Below are 17,640 nucleotides of genomic sequence, written 5' to 3' on the forward strand. Positions count from 1 at the left end.
CGATTTCTTTGTGGTGTAGCTTTTAAAAAATAAATGTATACATTGACTATCAGGCTGCTTTTTTTGTCTCTGTCCTTCGTGACTCCATCCCATTTTTGTTGCCATACCTTGATGCACAATTTAGGGGTTCCCAGTGTAAAGTTTTTTCAATGGCAGCACTGAGCAGAGCAACACATTTAACATGTGCATATATGTATCTCTCTCTCTCTCTCTCTCTGTCTCTCTCTCTTTCTCTCTCTCTCTCTCTCTCTATATATATATATATATATATATATAAAGCAGTACGTCCATCTTAACCAAGGTTTATTATGTTAAGCTGGCTTATAATGGAAAAATAGAAGTAATTTAGGTAAGCTTCATCTACAATCCAATGAGAAAGGCTGTTGTTTCAATATTAGTGTAATAAATAGAAAATAATGATTTAAGTATATGAGTGTTTCAAAGTATTACCACTTTGTAGTACAATGAGACCCATCTGCCTTTCATTTTAATGCCAGGGTCTGCACAATGAAAGCAAATTGCCCAATGGCTGTTGCATGTGGGTGATTGTTGTTAGGTTTGCTATTCAATAGACATGGCATTTTTTGGGTTTGCTAATAACTTTGGTACCATTTGACGAATCTACACAAAGTTATCCATAAAAAAGCAGATTCAATTCAGCTCCTCCTGGAAAGTTTCAGGGTGATCCGTCAAAGTGGATTCTAAGAAAAAAAGGAAGTCCCAAAATGCAAATCCACATACAGTTTTCATAGACTTTTTTAGGCAGCGCTATCGCAAAAGCTGCTGAACAGAATTTCACCAAATTTCGCAGGAAGCTAGATCTCGGTCCACAGATTGCATTTTGTGGTGTAAATCCATTCAGTAGTTTTTGAAAAATAAAGGGACAAACATTTTTGCATATCTGGACTGTTGAGTCAAAGGGGCACCTGTGAGAGACTTGAGGGAATGCTAATTAAAAAAGTGAGAGTTGTGATTGGCCCAGTGAACCTTTTTTGCCCTTGGGCACTCTGATTGGCTTCCAGCAACATGAGAACATTGACTCACTGTATTCAGGGGATCCCATGCCCCGAGCACAGTAGTATCCCTGCCCGCACTACCGCAGGCAGGGAAACGTGTTTGCTTCCAGCTGGCAAGGGCATTTTTGGATCTCCCACCAAACAAGAGCAAACACCAAAGACCTGATTTAGATATTGATGGATGGGTTACTCTGTCACAACGGTGACGGATATCCCGTCCACCGAAATCTAAATCCCATTATGTCTCACATGATTTAGATTTCGGTGGACGGGATATTCGTCACCATTGTGATGGAGAAACCTGCTCACCACTATCTAAATCATGCCCTAAGTCTGCTCCCAGCCATCTGGGAGCAGACTTGTGTTCTGTTTCTCTTCTGTTTCCCTGCCCACATATGTGAATGCATATGCAGGCAGGGAAACAGACTGATATTGCTCCCACCCTGAGGGAGCAAGCATAAATAGCTTTTCCCTCCAGGCGGGAGCAATGCTGGTTCCCACACCATTGGATGAGCTGGCTGGGGCTGCGAGGTCCCTTGGGTCCTCGATCGGTGCCCCCAATGTGTGATCTGTGGGTGCCCTGGGTGGGCTCCAAGGTGTCAATGGAGGATAGGATCCCAGGGGCCAAAAAGGGTAAGGGAGGGGGCCCCCTGTTTACTCTACTTGGCCTCAGGGGATGGGGTCACCCGGGCCTCCTAAGGCTCGAGAAAGTGGACTCCATGCCTCCCTCTCCATAGACATGGGGATAGGGATCCCAAGACCCAAAGGCCTACTCTGCACTGCACACACCAAAGGCTGTATATAGCTATATTGTGTAAGCTTGCACCGCTTTTGAATAAAAAAATGACGCAAAGGCGGTGCTAACTTTTCATAAATCAGGCCCTAAATATCCACAGTTAGGACAGGTAGCTTTGTCTGCCTGCAACTCACACCCCACTTTATTAGTTTATCCGATGTGTTGTATAGCAAGCATAATGTCCTAAATTCAGGTTCACAGAATGTACTTCCCCCTCCGCCGTCTATAATGCTCTATGTTTCTCTGAGGGCGTCACCTCACAAGAGAGAACTCTACTTCATTTAGCAGCCAGCTGAGGGCTATTATCACTCCTCTGTTCACAAAATCCCTGATACATAGTACTAATCAGAGATTTCTGGTTAGTTTCAGTGAAATTCAACTTTATGATGGAGTCTTCCAAATGCACTAAACAATTACCACTATAATGAAAATCTTACCTCAACTGTAGATATTTAAGGGAATGATGATGGGGAAGGCTAATTGTGGCTTGCAAATCGACAAAAGAGAGAAAGCCATTTATGTCAAAATGTTTCCCCACCATCAGATTACCTTGTCTTGCCCAGGCTTTGCAGATAGGATCACAAAAAAATGGGTTATACCATAATGGTATTTTCTCATAAATTAATTTCATTGAGCATTTAGTACATATTTCCTTCCGAATGAATATGGTATCCCTAACAAGCTTGAACCTCACCCTCTTGTAGTAATTAGGGTCTGTATTTCGATATAAGAAAAAACGGTTTTCAGGGCCTCGAGCCAAGTAGTAGTCTAATACCAATACTTCTGAGTCTACAAACATAAGTAGGTTGCGCAGTCAGCCCACAAATGTGGCCTAAAAATATAGCTTGAAATCTGAATCTGTATGCCCCCGTCTATATGTTAGCTTCATTTGGCCTATAGCATGCCTTGCCCACTTATAACTTCAGATAAAACTGCTTATAACGCCTTCCAGCTTCTTAAAAAATCTATTTGGTACTCTTAATGTAATTTTTATAATATTACACCGAAAAATAATGCTTATCAGGAGTTTATTGGAGGATTGTAGTTCATGAGTGACAGACTTGAGTAGGGATTCATAATTTAATTTGAAGATTTTTCAACCTACGGGCATAGTTTAATTCCTAGATAGCTAGCTGTATTTACCGTCCTGGAGATTGGGCTTATGATTTAATAACAGTTGGGTTTTAGCAATATTTAGTTTATATCAAGAAAACACCTCGAATTTCTCAGGCTCTGTGACAATACATTCCATTACCATTGATGGTTTAATTGAGTATATGGCTATATCATCAGCATGTGTGCTAACCTTCAGTTCATAGCCTGCAGAAATCATGGGCTCAATTTCCACATTCCTCTGTAGTGCCAGCAAGAACAGCCCCAAATATAGTGAAAATAACGAAGGGGAAAGTAGTCAGCCCTGTTGAGTGCCTCGCTGCATCATAAAAGGAGATGATACTACTTCAACATATACTAGTTTAGCGACAGGGGATTTATACAGAGATCGTATCCACCTAGTAAACTGTTTGCCAACCCCAAAAGCTCCCATAGTTACCCATAGGCAGTCCCAGGTTACATGATCGAAAGCCTTTTCAGCGTCGAGTAGGATCATTGCTAACTTAGAACCCATTTTCTCTGCTATGTTGAAGGCAGCAATGGCTGTATTAATGTGGCTGGTGGTGTTTCTACCTGAAATAAAGCCATGATGTTCATTAGGAAATATATGAGGTGGCACCGGGCAAGTGATTGGCCAATACTTCAGCGTACATCTTAGCATCAGAGTTGATGGGGAAAATGGGCCAGTATGAATCCATTTCTTCCGGTGGCTTACCCTTTTTAGCACAAACCATGATTCTAGTCATGTTCCAAGAGTCCAAAACCTTACTAACATCATCAACACATTGCACCACACTAGGAAAGGAGGGATATTATGATATCCTTGAATATTTCCTAAAACTCAAGCGGAATAGAGTCCTCCCCTGTCACCTTCCCTGAAGGCAAAGCCGTAAAAGCGACATCTACTTCCCCTGTGGTAATATCTGTCTGCAGAGATGTTGCCTGGACATCCTCCATTTTCGGCACCCCACTGCCCTAAATATAAGCCATGAGTTCTGATCCATGCGATATTTGAGATTGGCTATACAGCGCTTGAGAAAATGGAGAAAAGTGCTTTGTAATAGTTTGGGGTTAGGTGTACACACCTCAGTCTAAACCAACAATATGCTTAATCAAACAACTGGCTCTTCTATCTGAAACTTGATGGGCCAGAACTCGGCCGACCTGCACCCTATATTCATATTGGATGGTTTTATTTTTTAAATAATGAACTGTCACCTTCTCCTTAAGATTATCACCCAAGTTAGATCTTCTGCTAATGAGCTGAGCCTGTATTACTTGTTCATCCGGACTTTCAGGCTTAATAACAGAGGCGTGTGCTACTTCCAACTGCAGTATTGCCTGTGCGAGCTGATTATCCTCTAAAAAAAAAGAATTAAAAGCAAAATCAAAACTATATAAATTACAACTAACAATTACCATTGGTTCAATAAAGAGCAAAATGAGATGACTGAATACCAGGTACAAAAAACTGGGAACCAACTGTAAAGTACTGTACAAACCAAGAGCATGCCAGGAAAGAAGAAGAATTAATGTAACTCTTAAATGTAAAATATCTTAAATTATTAACTCTTAACCTTAAAAACTCATAAATAATTGTAATTGATTTAATTACATTTATCTTTCTAAAACTTATATCATTCATAAATTCCTAAATGTGCAATATAGCTACCTACATGACATCACAAAAAATGAAACCCCTAATATTATATAAGGGTTGTACCTACACTAAAGAGAGTACTGCAAATGAAAGAACCCACTGGAGTAAATATTATTCTACCTGGTGGTATGATCGAGCAATTACCATAAATGATGCTTTTGAGAATGTGAAATCACACAAACCTCCACCTAATATAGCTGAAGTGCAAATTTGTAACATAGTGGGAGGCTTGAAAGAAGAAAGCACTAGCTCTTCAGAACCAAAAGGAGCAATACTAAAATACTATGAGCCAGATGTACAAAGCATTATTCTGATCGCAAATGGCCCATCAAGTAGTTTGCAACTGGAAAAAGGCTTTTTCCAATGTCAAAAAGGCAAAATGAGAATCAAGCAACTCATTGCCAAATCGCATTTTGCTTTTGGGATTCGGTATTTGGAAGGGGTCTGTTTAAGGGCATCCCTTCCAAATACCAGATTGGTATAGTATGTATTACTGTTTTGAAACCGAATTCCGGTCACAAAACAGTAATACTTTACCACCAGTTTCTAACTGGTGATAATCCATTTGCAAAGGGGAAGGTGCCACCAAGGGGCCCCTTCCCCTTTGTGAATGTAAATAATAATGTTTTTTAAGAGCAGGCAGTTGTCCACGGACCATTGTCTACTCTTAAAAAATGAAACTGCAAAGTTTATTTTTTTTCTGTGTAAACACATTCCGTTTTCAATTAAGGAACATGGTCTGCATTAAAAAAAAAAGAATGCTTTATTAAAAACCAATCACAGACATGGTAGTCTGCTGAGCCCAGCAGGGCACCATCCCTAATGGGCAGCAAATTGTGACCTACCTCATTAATCTGCATGAGGTAGGTCTATTTGTGACCCACTAGGAATCGCTAATGAAACTCAAAAGAGTTTCATACATTGGGAAGACTGATTTCCTAATTGCTATTCGGAGAGAATCAAAATGAGTAAATCTGTACTCCTAATGTTAGTACATCTGGCCCTATATGCTTAACCTTCTTGAAGAAGTAATGTGACATACAAAGTTCTTCCATACCAAACCTAAAGAGACTACGTATTAGACCCAGAAAGATTGAATGATAAACTGTGAATGTCCCAAAAGGATTTAATGACATTTGTGCCTGACTATCAAATACTAAGTCACACATGGAGAACTTCTTTCTCTATGACAATGAAAATAATGAAAAAAGAATTTAGCTTTCAGCACAGTTAACACTATACTAAACCTAACACAGTGCACTAGCAGGCTTGTGGATGGCACTTTTAAGTCCTATTCCCAAACCCTTTACCAAGATATAAACTATTCACAACCAGTATCAAAACGTACCACTAATGTGTTTTCACTTGCCCAACAATCAAAACACCATGTTTCAGGAGTTACGTGAAAATTATGAAAGAAAAAGCTAATAATTACTATCCCTTAAAACGGTAATAGATTTTGAACAGGATAAAAATTGTTAAGGATTCAGGGGGTCATTCCGACCCCGGCGGGCCGGGGTCGGCGGGAGCACCGCCAACAGGCTGGCGGTGCTCCCCAGGGTATTCTGACCACGGCGGTTCAGCCGCGGCCAGAAAGGGAAAACCGGCGGTCTCCCGCCGGTTTTCCGCTGCCCTGTAGAATCCTCCATGGCGGCGCAGCTTGCTGCGCCGCCATGGGGATTCTGACCCCCATACCGCCATCCTGTTCCTGGGGGCCGAATGGCGGTATGGGGTGTCGTGGGGCCCCTGGGGGCCCCTGCAGTGCCCATGCCAATGGCATGGGCACTGCAGGGGCCCCCGTAAGAGGGCCTCACCCTGAATTTCAGTGTCTGCTTAGCAGACACTGAAATTCGCGACGGGTGCTACTGCACCCGTCGCACATCCTCCACTACGGCGGCTCCATTCGGAGCCGGCATCCTCATGGAGGGGTGTTTCCCACTGGGCTGGCGGGCGGCCTTTTGGCGGTCGCCCGCCAGCCCAGTGGGAAACCCAGAATACCCGCGGCGGTCTTTTGACCGCGCAGCGGTATTCTGGCGGTTCCCTCCAGGCGGGCGGCTCCCGCCGCCCGCCGGGGTCAGAATGACCCCCTCAGTCATTAAAGTATATCCTCACACAGCAATAGAAGAATATTATTTCAATTTTAAACAAATTGTGTGAGAACATCTCCAAAAATCAATATTTAGCATAGACTCAATACATAATTTGCATTTGAAATGAAAAAACATATCGCCCTTGCACATGGGCCACTAACCTAGGTTATACACCGTTATGAATTACTACTTATTACCAGCCTAATTACTACTATTACTACACCCTTGTTAGGCTACTTTGAAGACACTTTCGTTGGATGCAAGCAATATTCAGGGCTCAGGCACTTGGCCAAGTTCCCCATTCTCTGGGGAAATGTGGGCAACGGTGTACTCTCCCTGGATGCCACAATGAAAAAAATAATAGCATTCAGGACTTATGAAAGAAACAGTACCTGACCCAACAATTATGGCCTATACTATCCAAGCAGACTTGTCATATGCATTAGATGTAAGACAACAAGGTCCCACTCTTATCAAATAACCAAGGATTAAAATACCTAAAAAAACATAGCTAAACCACTACTGTAGCCTACTCCATCATACACACATTGAATCACTATACTAAACATATTAACTAATTCAAACAACTTTCTTTTATAAATAATGTATATTGTTTTAAAGTAATTCAAATTGTAATTTGTTCTAAAACATTCTGACACAATTTCAACTTGAAACACCAAATAAAAGCACAGGATATTAACGTTGTCCAAGCCTTGCCTCTAAACTACCTCATAAATAGATTAGACAGGGTGGATGCAAGAGGTGGTGATATAGCCATTATTCACAGGGATGTCATTAAATGTTCTTCTGTGCTCCTTAACATTCTGAGCTGTGAAAGTATGTCCTCTTTGTTAGCATTAAATGCTACTTTTACGTTTTCTGGAATTTCCATATATAGACCACCAGGCTCCTATGACCATTTTATTAATGCTCTTCCCAGCCTAGTTGCAGGCTAAGCTCTTAACAAACCCAATTTCACTCTTCTTTGGGATTTTAACATTCATGTTGATGACCTCACAATGTCACACCAAGCATCTTCTCTTTGATCTTGCCTCGTTGGACCTCACCCAATTTGTCAGAGGCCCTAAACATGTAAAAGGTCATACAATTGATCTTGTATTTAGATATTATCACTAAGCTACTGGTACAAAGCCCTCTCCCTCTTGATTGGTCTGATCATTCTTTAATTGTTCTGAAACTTCCCATTCCCTAGACTTCTATCCCCCCCTCCATCGGCCAGGCAGATGGGCCATTGTTGGACCAAGCTGAACCTTGGAAAATAGACTACGGCACTGGAAAATTCCAAACCTGCCCCCCTCCATTAAATTATTTTATCCTCCCATAGATTCAATGAGTGGATTTTCAACTCATTGGACACCGTCCTACTGGCGAAAGTATATACCAATGGTCATCATGGTAGGAAATCCCCTTGGTCTAATCCACATCTATTGGAGCTAATAAAATAATGCAAAAGTCTGGAGAGAAGGTGGAGGAAGTCCTATGACAAAAAAATGAAAGTCACATATAGGAAAGCCATTAGAAACTATCATGCCGAAATAAGAACTGCCAAGCCTCCTCCTACTTGACCAAAATAGAAAACTCATCTAACTCCCCCAAAGAGATTTTCCAGATCTTTAAAGAAATTATTCAGCCTGTTCTATCTAATGCCTCTTCAGAGGCTTCTTCTGAGCATTGCAACACGCTGGTGCTCTTCTTCCAAAAGAATGGATATTTATTCTGCCTTTTCTGATAGGTCAATTCAGGAAGTCAGTCAAGCTAGCCAGCCCATTTTACAGCAACCTGACACCAAGCTCCTGGTCTTTTCAGTCCTTACTGCTGAAAGCTTGATAGATCTTATGCATGTGGTAAAATCCGGGTCTCCCTTAGACCCCGCACCTCCTCTATTCCCTGCCAGGGGTCAGACACAATTGCCCCTCTCCTAACTGACCTACTTAACTTATTGCTGAAACCCCTGCCGTCGACACCAAGTTGGTTATGTCATTCTCCTGTGGAGCTTCGTAAACATAGCCAGGAACTTTCCTTCCATAAGGCTTTGAAAACCTTGATGTTTTGGACTTAGTTTGGGTGTATCCAGCTGTTTACAGTGCCCGTTTTAACTCTGGGAGGCCTCCTGGCAGCAATGCACTATACAAAACCTATAAACATAAACATAAACATAGATTATTATTTCCTAAAACATTAAATTACATACAAATACAGACATAGGGCCTCTTTTGGACCTCGGCGGTCTTTTTCAAAGACCGGCGAGGTACTGCCGTGTTGAAGACCACTAGTGCAGGCGGTTTTCTGCACAGCGTATCATGACTGCTGGCAGCCCTCCACATTTTTCCGGATGGAGAGCCGCCAGCAGCCATACTGGTGGTCGGCGGTGAAGTGGAGGCTATTCCACCTCCACCACCATGTCATCAGAACACCGCCCATCGAATCACAACCCATGATTCGGTGTGTCGGTGTTCTGGTGACGGCGTGCTGGCGGTGGAGCAGCCCCCATGGATCCCGTTTCCTCCCGGAGGATCACCAGACAAGGGAAGGTGATCGTCTGTTCGGGGAGGGGGTGGGGGGTGTTGTGTGTTGTCTGTGTGCATGGGGGTGTGCGTGTGCATGTGTAGAGGGGTGTGTGAGTGCGTATATGCATGCAGGGGGTGTTGTGTGTATGGAAATGTGTGAGTTTATGTCTGTGTGCATGTGTGCGTGTATGTGTAGTAGGTGTGTGAGTGCGCGTGTAGGGGTGTGTGTGTGTAAATGTTTTGGGGTGTGTGGGGTCCTGCCACTTTTGGGCGTGGTAGGGGGGTCGTGGGTTTGGGGAGAGGACTCTGGGGAATCTGGGGAGGGAGAGGGTGGGGGAGACCCCTATCAGTGCCAGGGAACGAATTCCCTGGCACTGATAATGCCGACCGCCATGGATTTTGTGGCGTTACAGAACCCCACGAAATCCATGGCGGTATGCAGGGTTGTGATACCTCCGGCGGTCTAGTGACGGCCACCGGGCTGGAGACCGAAGTCTCCAGCCCAGCGGTCGTTACCACCCTTGCGGTCGGAGTGGAGAAGTGGCGGTTTGGCATGGTGATAACGGCCATGCTTGTAATTTCATTTTTTTTACCGTCGGCCTGTTTGCAGTATTACCGCCACTTCTGCACCGACCACCAGGGTTGTAATGAGGGCCATATTTAAACATTGAAGAAAATTACACATATGTTTTATAAACTAAACCATAAGAAATGTCAATAATTATACCACCATGACTATAAAATTCCATCCATAGAACACAAACCAATGGATAATACTACTACTCCATAGTAACATAAAGAAGACATGTCAACATAAATATGTAAATTATCAGATATAACTCGAACCTACCCAACATTTTGACTATCATAATAAAATAAAAAATGCTTGTAGTTCTCACCCATAAACCAAAGAATGGCCAATTCCAGAAATACAACCTACAAACACTTTCAAAATAAAGTAACTATAATAATCTAATCACAATACAAGAACTTAAAAACTCATTACAGGATAAATTACGCCCTAACATTCTATATGTACATAATATTTTACACAACTCAGTGATGAAAACCACTTTTACTAAAACCACATAGCTTTTCTATCAGTACTGTAGACTCATCTGACCTAACATTATTAGTTACAGATTGAAAAATGAATGACCTTACTTGAAATACAGAGCTGCATACCTAGAAGCCCACTCCTCATTGAACGCTGCTCCATAATGAAGAAGAAAAATGACTACAGAATGCAGTTAGCAGTAAAAGAATTGGCAATGAAATATAAAAAATTACTTTGCTTAAATAGAAATAAATGAAAATAGTAATTTAATAACTATTCGATAATCTACATAATATGTTATAAATTGTATATAACTGTATTAAAGATATAACAAATGACCTCCTTACGACTTTGGAAGTCCCACCACGGGACGACAAAAGCCACGGGGAGGATACCACTGTCATACCGATGGCATCCCCCCAACCATATTAAAATGTTCTCACCGGGCTGACCAGTGGGAACATTGTATTACACGTTCCCACCAGGCTGAACGGCTGGAACAGTGCTACGATACTGGCCTCAGCTTCTTTAAGGGAGCCAAGGCCAATACCAAATCACACTAGCACCATCAGAATGCGCACTGTCAGTGCACAATCCGATGGTGCTGGGCAGGGGGCCTTCTTCCCTGCCCATGCCATGGGCAGTGCAGGGGCCTCACTGTGGCCCCCAGCACTGGCTTTCCACTAGCCTTTCCATGGCGGGCTCCCCACCTTTGAAAGCCTGGTTAAAAGCTGAGTTGTAATCAGTTAGGCAGCACTGAGTTCAGCGCTGCCCTCGCTGAGTACAACTCCAACGACCGTCACCCTTCTGGAAACCATGTTCCTGGTGGGGACAGCGGTCCTCTGGTGGGTCTGCCCGCCAGAGTTGAAATGTGGCGGTTGGACCGCCACAGTTACGGCGGTCCGACCGTCACAGCGAGACTGGCGGTTCTTGGACCGCTAGCCTCTCAATGAGGCCCAAAATGTTTACAATAATAAAATATCTTTTTTATAAATACTGCTTAGTAATAACCAAATCCATTCATTATCAGTATTTATTAATATTCTATTTTCATATGTAAAACGACTTTGATTTTGTTAACTGTCTGCAGGAAAGATGTTATTATTTTTTTAATGTGCAAGAATTTTTCCATTAAAATAACAAATATGTTACAATTGTATTCTACATTACTGTAAATAAGTTTTTTGGCATCCTGCAACTGTGAAACCGCCATGGAAAGGCTAGCGGAGAACCATGTTGTAATCCGCAGGGCAGCGCTGCATGCAGCACTGCCCTGGCTTAATTGAAACCTGCATCAGCCCATTGGGATTACTGATTCCGGCAGAGGCGGAGGTACCCTGGTGGTCGGACTGCCAGGGTCCTAAGGTGATGGTCAGATTGCCACAGCAGCGGCGGTCCAGACCGCCACTGTGAGTCTGGCAGTCTAGTGAATGCAAGATATGTAGATAGGCCCTTACTCTTCTAACTCCAAGCCCAACCTGATTTGGCAAATTGTTTATGTAATGGGAGTTTTGTGGAGTGCAGAATTACCTCTCAAACTCCAAAAGCATGTTGATTGGGGAAAATGTTTAATTTTGAAGAGTGCAGATTTGCTTTTCTAACTCCAACCCTACTACAACTGAAGAAAGTACATTCTACTTAAGAACCTACTGTCATGGAGGGACATGCTTAATTTTGGGAAGTTCAGATTTACTGCTCTTACTCCAAACCCTCACCCACTGGGGGAACTGTTCAATTTTGTGAAGTTATTAATTGAGGTTCTAACTTCAAATGCACACTCTTTGGGAAAAGTGTTTACTTTTGAGGAGTTCAGATCTGCTAGTCTAACTCTAACCCCAATATCATAGAGACATTTTTTTATTTTAGGAAGCACAGTGCTAGAAATGGGGTCTTGGGTTGGCAGTCAGGTTACCCCCTCTCCAATCAGGGACCCTCACTCTAGTCAGGGTAAGTCACACACAATCCAAATTATCCTGTGCCCACCCTCTGGTAGCTTGGCACTGAGCAGTCATGCTTAACTTAGAAGGCAATGTGTAAAGTATTTGTGCAATAAATCATGCAATAACACAGTATAACACCACAAAAATACACCACACAGTGTTTAGAAAAATGTATAATATTTATCTGGATATTTGCAGGTCAAAACGATAAAAGATGCAATAAGAAAATGTAAAGATATCACTGAAAAGTGATATAAAGTGTCTTAAGTCTTTTAAAAGCAAACAAAGTCTCTTTCAAGCATATATAATATTTATCTGGATAATTGCAGGTCAAAAAAGATCAAGATTTGATAAGTTCACATTGAAATATCACTTTAGAAAATGATAAAAAGAGTATTTACTCTTTAAAAAGCAACAACTGTCTCTTGCAAGCACAACAAAGTACATAGTTTACATTCATATTCTCCGCAAGGGACCGCAGAGGAGAAGATGCGTAGAAAACAGGGAGGTGTGCGTTTTCCCGGGTGCACCCAGATGATGTGTCGATAATTTCCCATGCAGGGAAGGCTTTGTGTTGATTTACGGGGCGCTGACTTGGATCCTCTTCGGGTTGCGAGGTTTTCGAATGCCCCAGGACGAGGCGGAGAAATCCTGGGTGTGCAGGATGAAGTCACAGGAGCTGCGTCGATCCAGTGGTTAATGGGAGGAAATTTCTGCTGCACGGCAGGCGCTGCGTCTATTCTTCTTGCAGAAAGTCAGGCTTCGTCGTTCCGGCTCAGCTATGCGTTGATGCAGTGGGCCGTGCATTGAAGTGGCACTGCATCAATCTCCTCTCAGGAAGCCGGGCTGCGTCGTTACGGTTCGGCGTGCAGAGATTTTCTCACCGCAATGCAGGCTGTGCTTCGTTTGTGGCAGGCTGTGCGTTGAATTTCAGCCACACATGGAGTTCTTTGCAGGAGGAAGTCTTTTTGGTCCTGAGACCAAAGGTCAAGGAACAGGAGGCAAGCTCTATCCAAGCCCTTGGAGAGCACTTCTCAGCAGAACCAGAGGTCAGCAAGGCAGCAGGGCAACAGCAGGGCAAGAGCAGGGCAGCAGTCCTTTGCAGAAAAGCAGTCAGGTGAGTCCTTTGGGCAGCCAGGCAGTTCCCTTTGGCAGGTTACAGGGTCGTGGTCAGAGTTTCTTCACCAGTGGTATCTTGTCCGGAAGTGTCTGAGTTGGTAGGATCAGAAGCCCTGTTTAAATACCCAAATGTGCCTTTGAAGTGGGGGAGACTTCAAAGAGTGGCTTAGAAGTGCACCAGGTCCCCTTTCAGTTCCATCCTGTCTGCCGGGGTCCCAGTAGGGGGTTTGGCAGTCCACTGTGTGAGGGAAGGCCACTGTCCTTTCAAATGTAAGTGTCAGGTCCTCCAGCCTCCCAGCCCAGGAAGACCCATTCAGTATGCAGATGTGTGCAGGTGTGACTGAGCATCCTGTGTTTGGGGTTGTCTGAGTGAAATGCACAAGGAAGCTGTCAAGTAACCTAGCCAGATGTGGGTTGTAAGGCACAGAAGGATTTAAGTGCAGAGAAACGCTCACTTTCTAAAAGTGGCATTTCTAAAATAGTAATATTAAATCCAACTTCACCAGTCAGCAGGATTTTGTATTACCATTCTGGCCTTACTAAATATGACCTTGTTACTCCTTTCAGATCAGAATCTATCACTCAAACAGTATATGAGGGTAGCCCTAATGTTAGCCTTTGAAAGGAGCAGGCCTCACAGTAGTTAAAACAAATTTAGGAGTTCTATACTACCACGACATATAAACTACACAGGTATATGCCCTGCCCTTTACCTACACAGCACTCTGCCCTGTGGGTTACCTAGGGCCTACCTTAGGGGTGACTTCTATGTAGAAAAAGGGGAGTTTTAAGGCTTGGTAAGTACTTTTAAATGCCAAGACGAAGTGGCAGTGAAACTGCACACATAGGTCTTGCAATGGCAGGCCTGAGGCATGGTTAAGGGGCTACTTATGTGGGTGTCACAATTGGTGCTGCAGGCACACTAGTAGCATTTAATCTACAGGCCCAGGGCACATATAGTGCACTTTACTAGGGACTTATAAGTAAATTAAATAAGCCAATTGGGTATGATTCAATGTCACCATGTTTTAAGGGAGAGAGCATATGCACTTTAGCACTGGTGAGCAGTGGTAAAGTGCGCTGAGTCCTAAAACCAGCAAAAACAGTGTCCAAAAAATGGAGGGAGGCAGGCTCCCCATACACAAACAAGCACAATTCAAACTCTTCACTCACACTTTAAGGCACTAAATAAATCTGGCCCAGCATACCTTAACAATTACATGTGATTTCACAAACCTTCCTGACAACTCCGCTAGACTGGACTTCCACATGGACACATCATACACATACAGAAAACCAGATAGGGCGGTCAAGTCTTCTCCTAATTCACTCCTAAATTATGGAACTACTGCCACTACAATGGGACCTCTGCCTGCTCTTAAAAATGTTTTTTCAACTTTCACAAAGGGGAAGGGGTCTCATGGGGACCCCTTCCAATTTGAAAATGGATTACCATCAACTTTGGTATAGTAGTAAAATTCATGTATTTGTGACCGCTCATCAGTCGCAAAAGCTTGATACATAACACCAGAAGTTAATATTTGGAACAGATGCCCTAAACACACCCCTTGCAAATAGCGATTTCTACATCCAAAAAGCAATTCTGAAGAATCACAGATAGAAAGTTTGTGCATCAGGAACAGCATTTTTGCCATCGCAAGTGGCCCGATTCTACAGTATTTTCAAACCAATGTTCTAACCCAAAGATAGTCTTGACTTGATAATAAAGTGGAATACTGGCCAGTCGTGCAGCATCGATTGTGCTTGTAATTACTCTTGCAAGGAGTAAGCAGGATGTCATGTGTGTGTCACTCAGGGTGTCTGATCTGGCAACGTTTTGACTCAAAAGAGTAGATGTATGATGAAGATCAGGACAGCAATCTCTCCAAGATTTAGGGGGTCATTTTGACCTCGGCGGTCTTTTTTAAAGACCGCCGAGGGACCACCGTGCGGAAGACCGCCAGTGGTGGCGGTTTGCCGCTCGGCCTATTATGACCGTTGGCAGCTCTCCATCCTTTTACGGACGGAGAGCCGCCAACAGACATACTGGCGGGAGGCGGGGGAAGTGGAGGTTGCTCGACCTCCACCGCCACGCCAACTGAACACCGCCCAGCGAATCACATCCTGTGATTCACTGTGGCGGTGTTCTGTTGGCGGTGTGGTGTCGGCGGAGCTGCCCCCATGGCTCCCGTCCCCTCCCGGAGGATCGTCGGACCAGGTAAGTCGACCGTCCGCGAGGGGAGGGGGGGGTGTTGGGTGCGTGCATGTGTGTATGTAGAGTGGGTGTGTGAGTGCGTGTATGCCTGCGGGGGTGTTGTGTGTATGGGAATGAGTGCATGTATGTCTGTGGGTATGTCGGTATGGATGTGTGCATGTATGTTTGAATGTGGGTGTGCGTGTATGACTGTGTGTGTGGATGTAGGCATGTATGTCGGCGTGTGTGCATGTAAGTATGTAGGTGGTGCCTCCGTGCGTGTCGTGTGGGTATGGGTGAAGAGATGTTGGGGGTTGGGGTGGGGAGGGGGGCCCTGCCACCTTTGGGGGGGTGGCAGGGGTGGTGGGGGGGTAGGGGTGGGAGTCAGGGTGGGGGTGGGAGGTGGGGGAGACCCCTATCAGTGCCAGGGAAGGAATTCCCTGGCACTGATAGTGCTTACCGCCATGGATTTCTTGCTGGTTCAAACCGCTGGAAATCCACTGCGGTAAGCCGGGTCCAAATACCACCGGCAGGATAGTGACAGCCGCCGGGCTGGAGACCCAGGTCTCCAGCCCGACGGTCGTCTCCGCCCTGGTGGGCGGAACGGAGAACCGGCGGATGACCATGGCGGTAACCGCCATGGTCATAATTCCACAAAGTAAGACCGCCAGCCTGTTGGCAGTCTTACCGCCGGTTCTCCGCCTTCCGCCAGGGTCATAATGACCCCCTTACTGTCCTACTTTCAACATGTCAGCAGAATGTCTGCTGGGATCAGTATGGGGGAGTGATCTGGTTCCATTGTGAGCTTGTGTCCCGGGGGCTACAGAATAGCAGAGATGAGAACTGCAGCATCTTTGAAACTTGGAGTTCCACTGAGGATGTCAGCAGGATGTCAGCTGCGTTTTCAGCTTGTATTTCTGCCTCTAGCAGGTCATGGGATTGCAGTGCTATGAAATCAGGCCAACAGCATCTCCAGCAACTGTAGTTCCACTTTAGGGAGTCATCTGGCCGTCTTATCACATAGGTACCAAGTAAAACGTGCAATCAGTAAAAAAAAGTTATCAATAGACTCGATTTTTCTTTGGTAGATACTTTATTACACACAAATTTTAAAAAATTACATGTAACAAATGTGTCATTTTAATCATTTTTTATCATTATGAATGTTTTATGTTTATTTAAATATTGTAAATAAAAATATTACAATCAGTTTGTTCTCGCACAAATTATAAACTGATTCAGAATATCCCACGGTAATTCACAATAGTCTATATTCCTATTTCTTCAAATATATCTTTATTTGATTTTAATCCAGATACAGCCAGACAACACCTGTTTCGAGGGGCACACCCTCTTCCTCGAGGCTTTTATGTGATTGATGACATCAGTTTGTATAGTTTCTTAATCTGGCGATTGTATGTAAATCACAATATTCAATTTTAAGGTCCCCATATCGATACGAATTATTATGGGATAATTTAAGTGAAAGAATGAAACAGGATAAGAATTGAGAGTGTACCTCCTTCATATGGATTTTGATTATTGAGAAACCAGTGGGGCTGTTTTGGAGGTGAAGGTGCTGAGCTACACATCCCTAACTCCAAAATGTTTTGTGTTTCCATAAAGTGATTCAGACTATAGTGAAAATATATTTCTCAGTTTCATTATATAAACACAAAAATAAAGGTGTAACTTTGTTCTGTCTTTGTTGCACCAGAGTGATATTCAGATGCCATGGCCTCATGGGTTTCAAGTGATAGAAACATATTTATTGAAGCACATCCTTGGGGCTTGGTCAGATGCCCCCCCCAGAAAAAGAAATGTGAACTCTGTTTCTTTAAAGAAAAAGCATACTTCCAAAGTGGATAAATTAAATCATCGAAGAACGTTTGCTTTGCACTGGTCAGGTTATCCAGATCCCTCTGCTTCCTCATTTTTGTAAACCACAAGAGACAACTTATCATCCCTCTTTCCTCACATTGTTTCTGCGGACAAAAGACGGCACAAAAGCAGCCCTACACAATTGTTTTCCTTTGACAAATTGCTCTTTACCACAGCTTGAATAAGCACGGAGAATTACGTTTCTTTTATTCCCTGTCAGAATTACATCAAGAGAATCTGATTTTT

This window comes from Pleurodeles waltl, chromosome 10 (assembly GCF_031143425.1).
Source record: "Pleurodeles waltl isolate 20211129_DDA chromosome 10, aPleWal1.hap1.20221129, whole genome shotgun sequence".
NCBI classification, from domain to species: Eukaryota; Metazoa; Chordata; class Amphibia; order Caudata; family Salamandridae; genus Pleurodeles; species Pleurodeles waltl.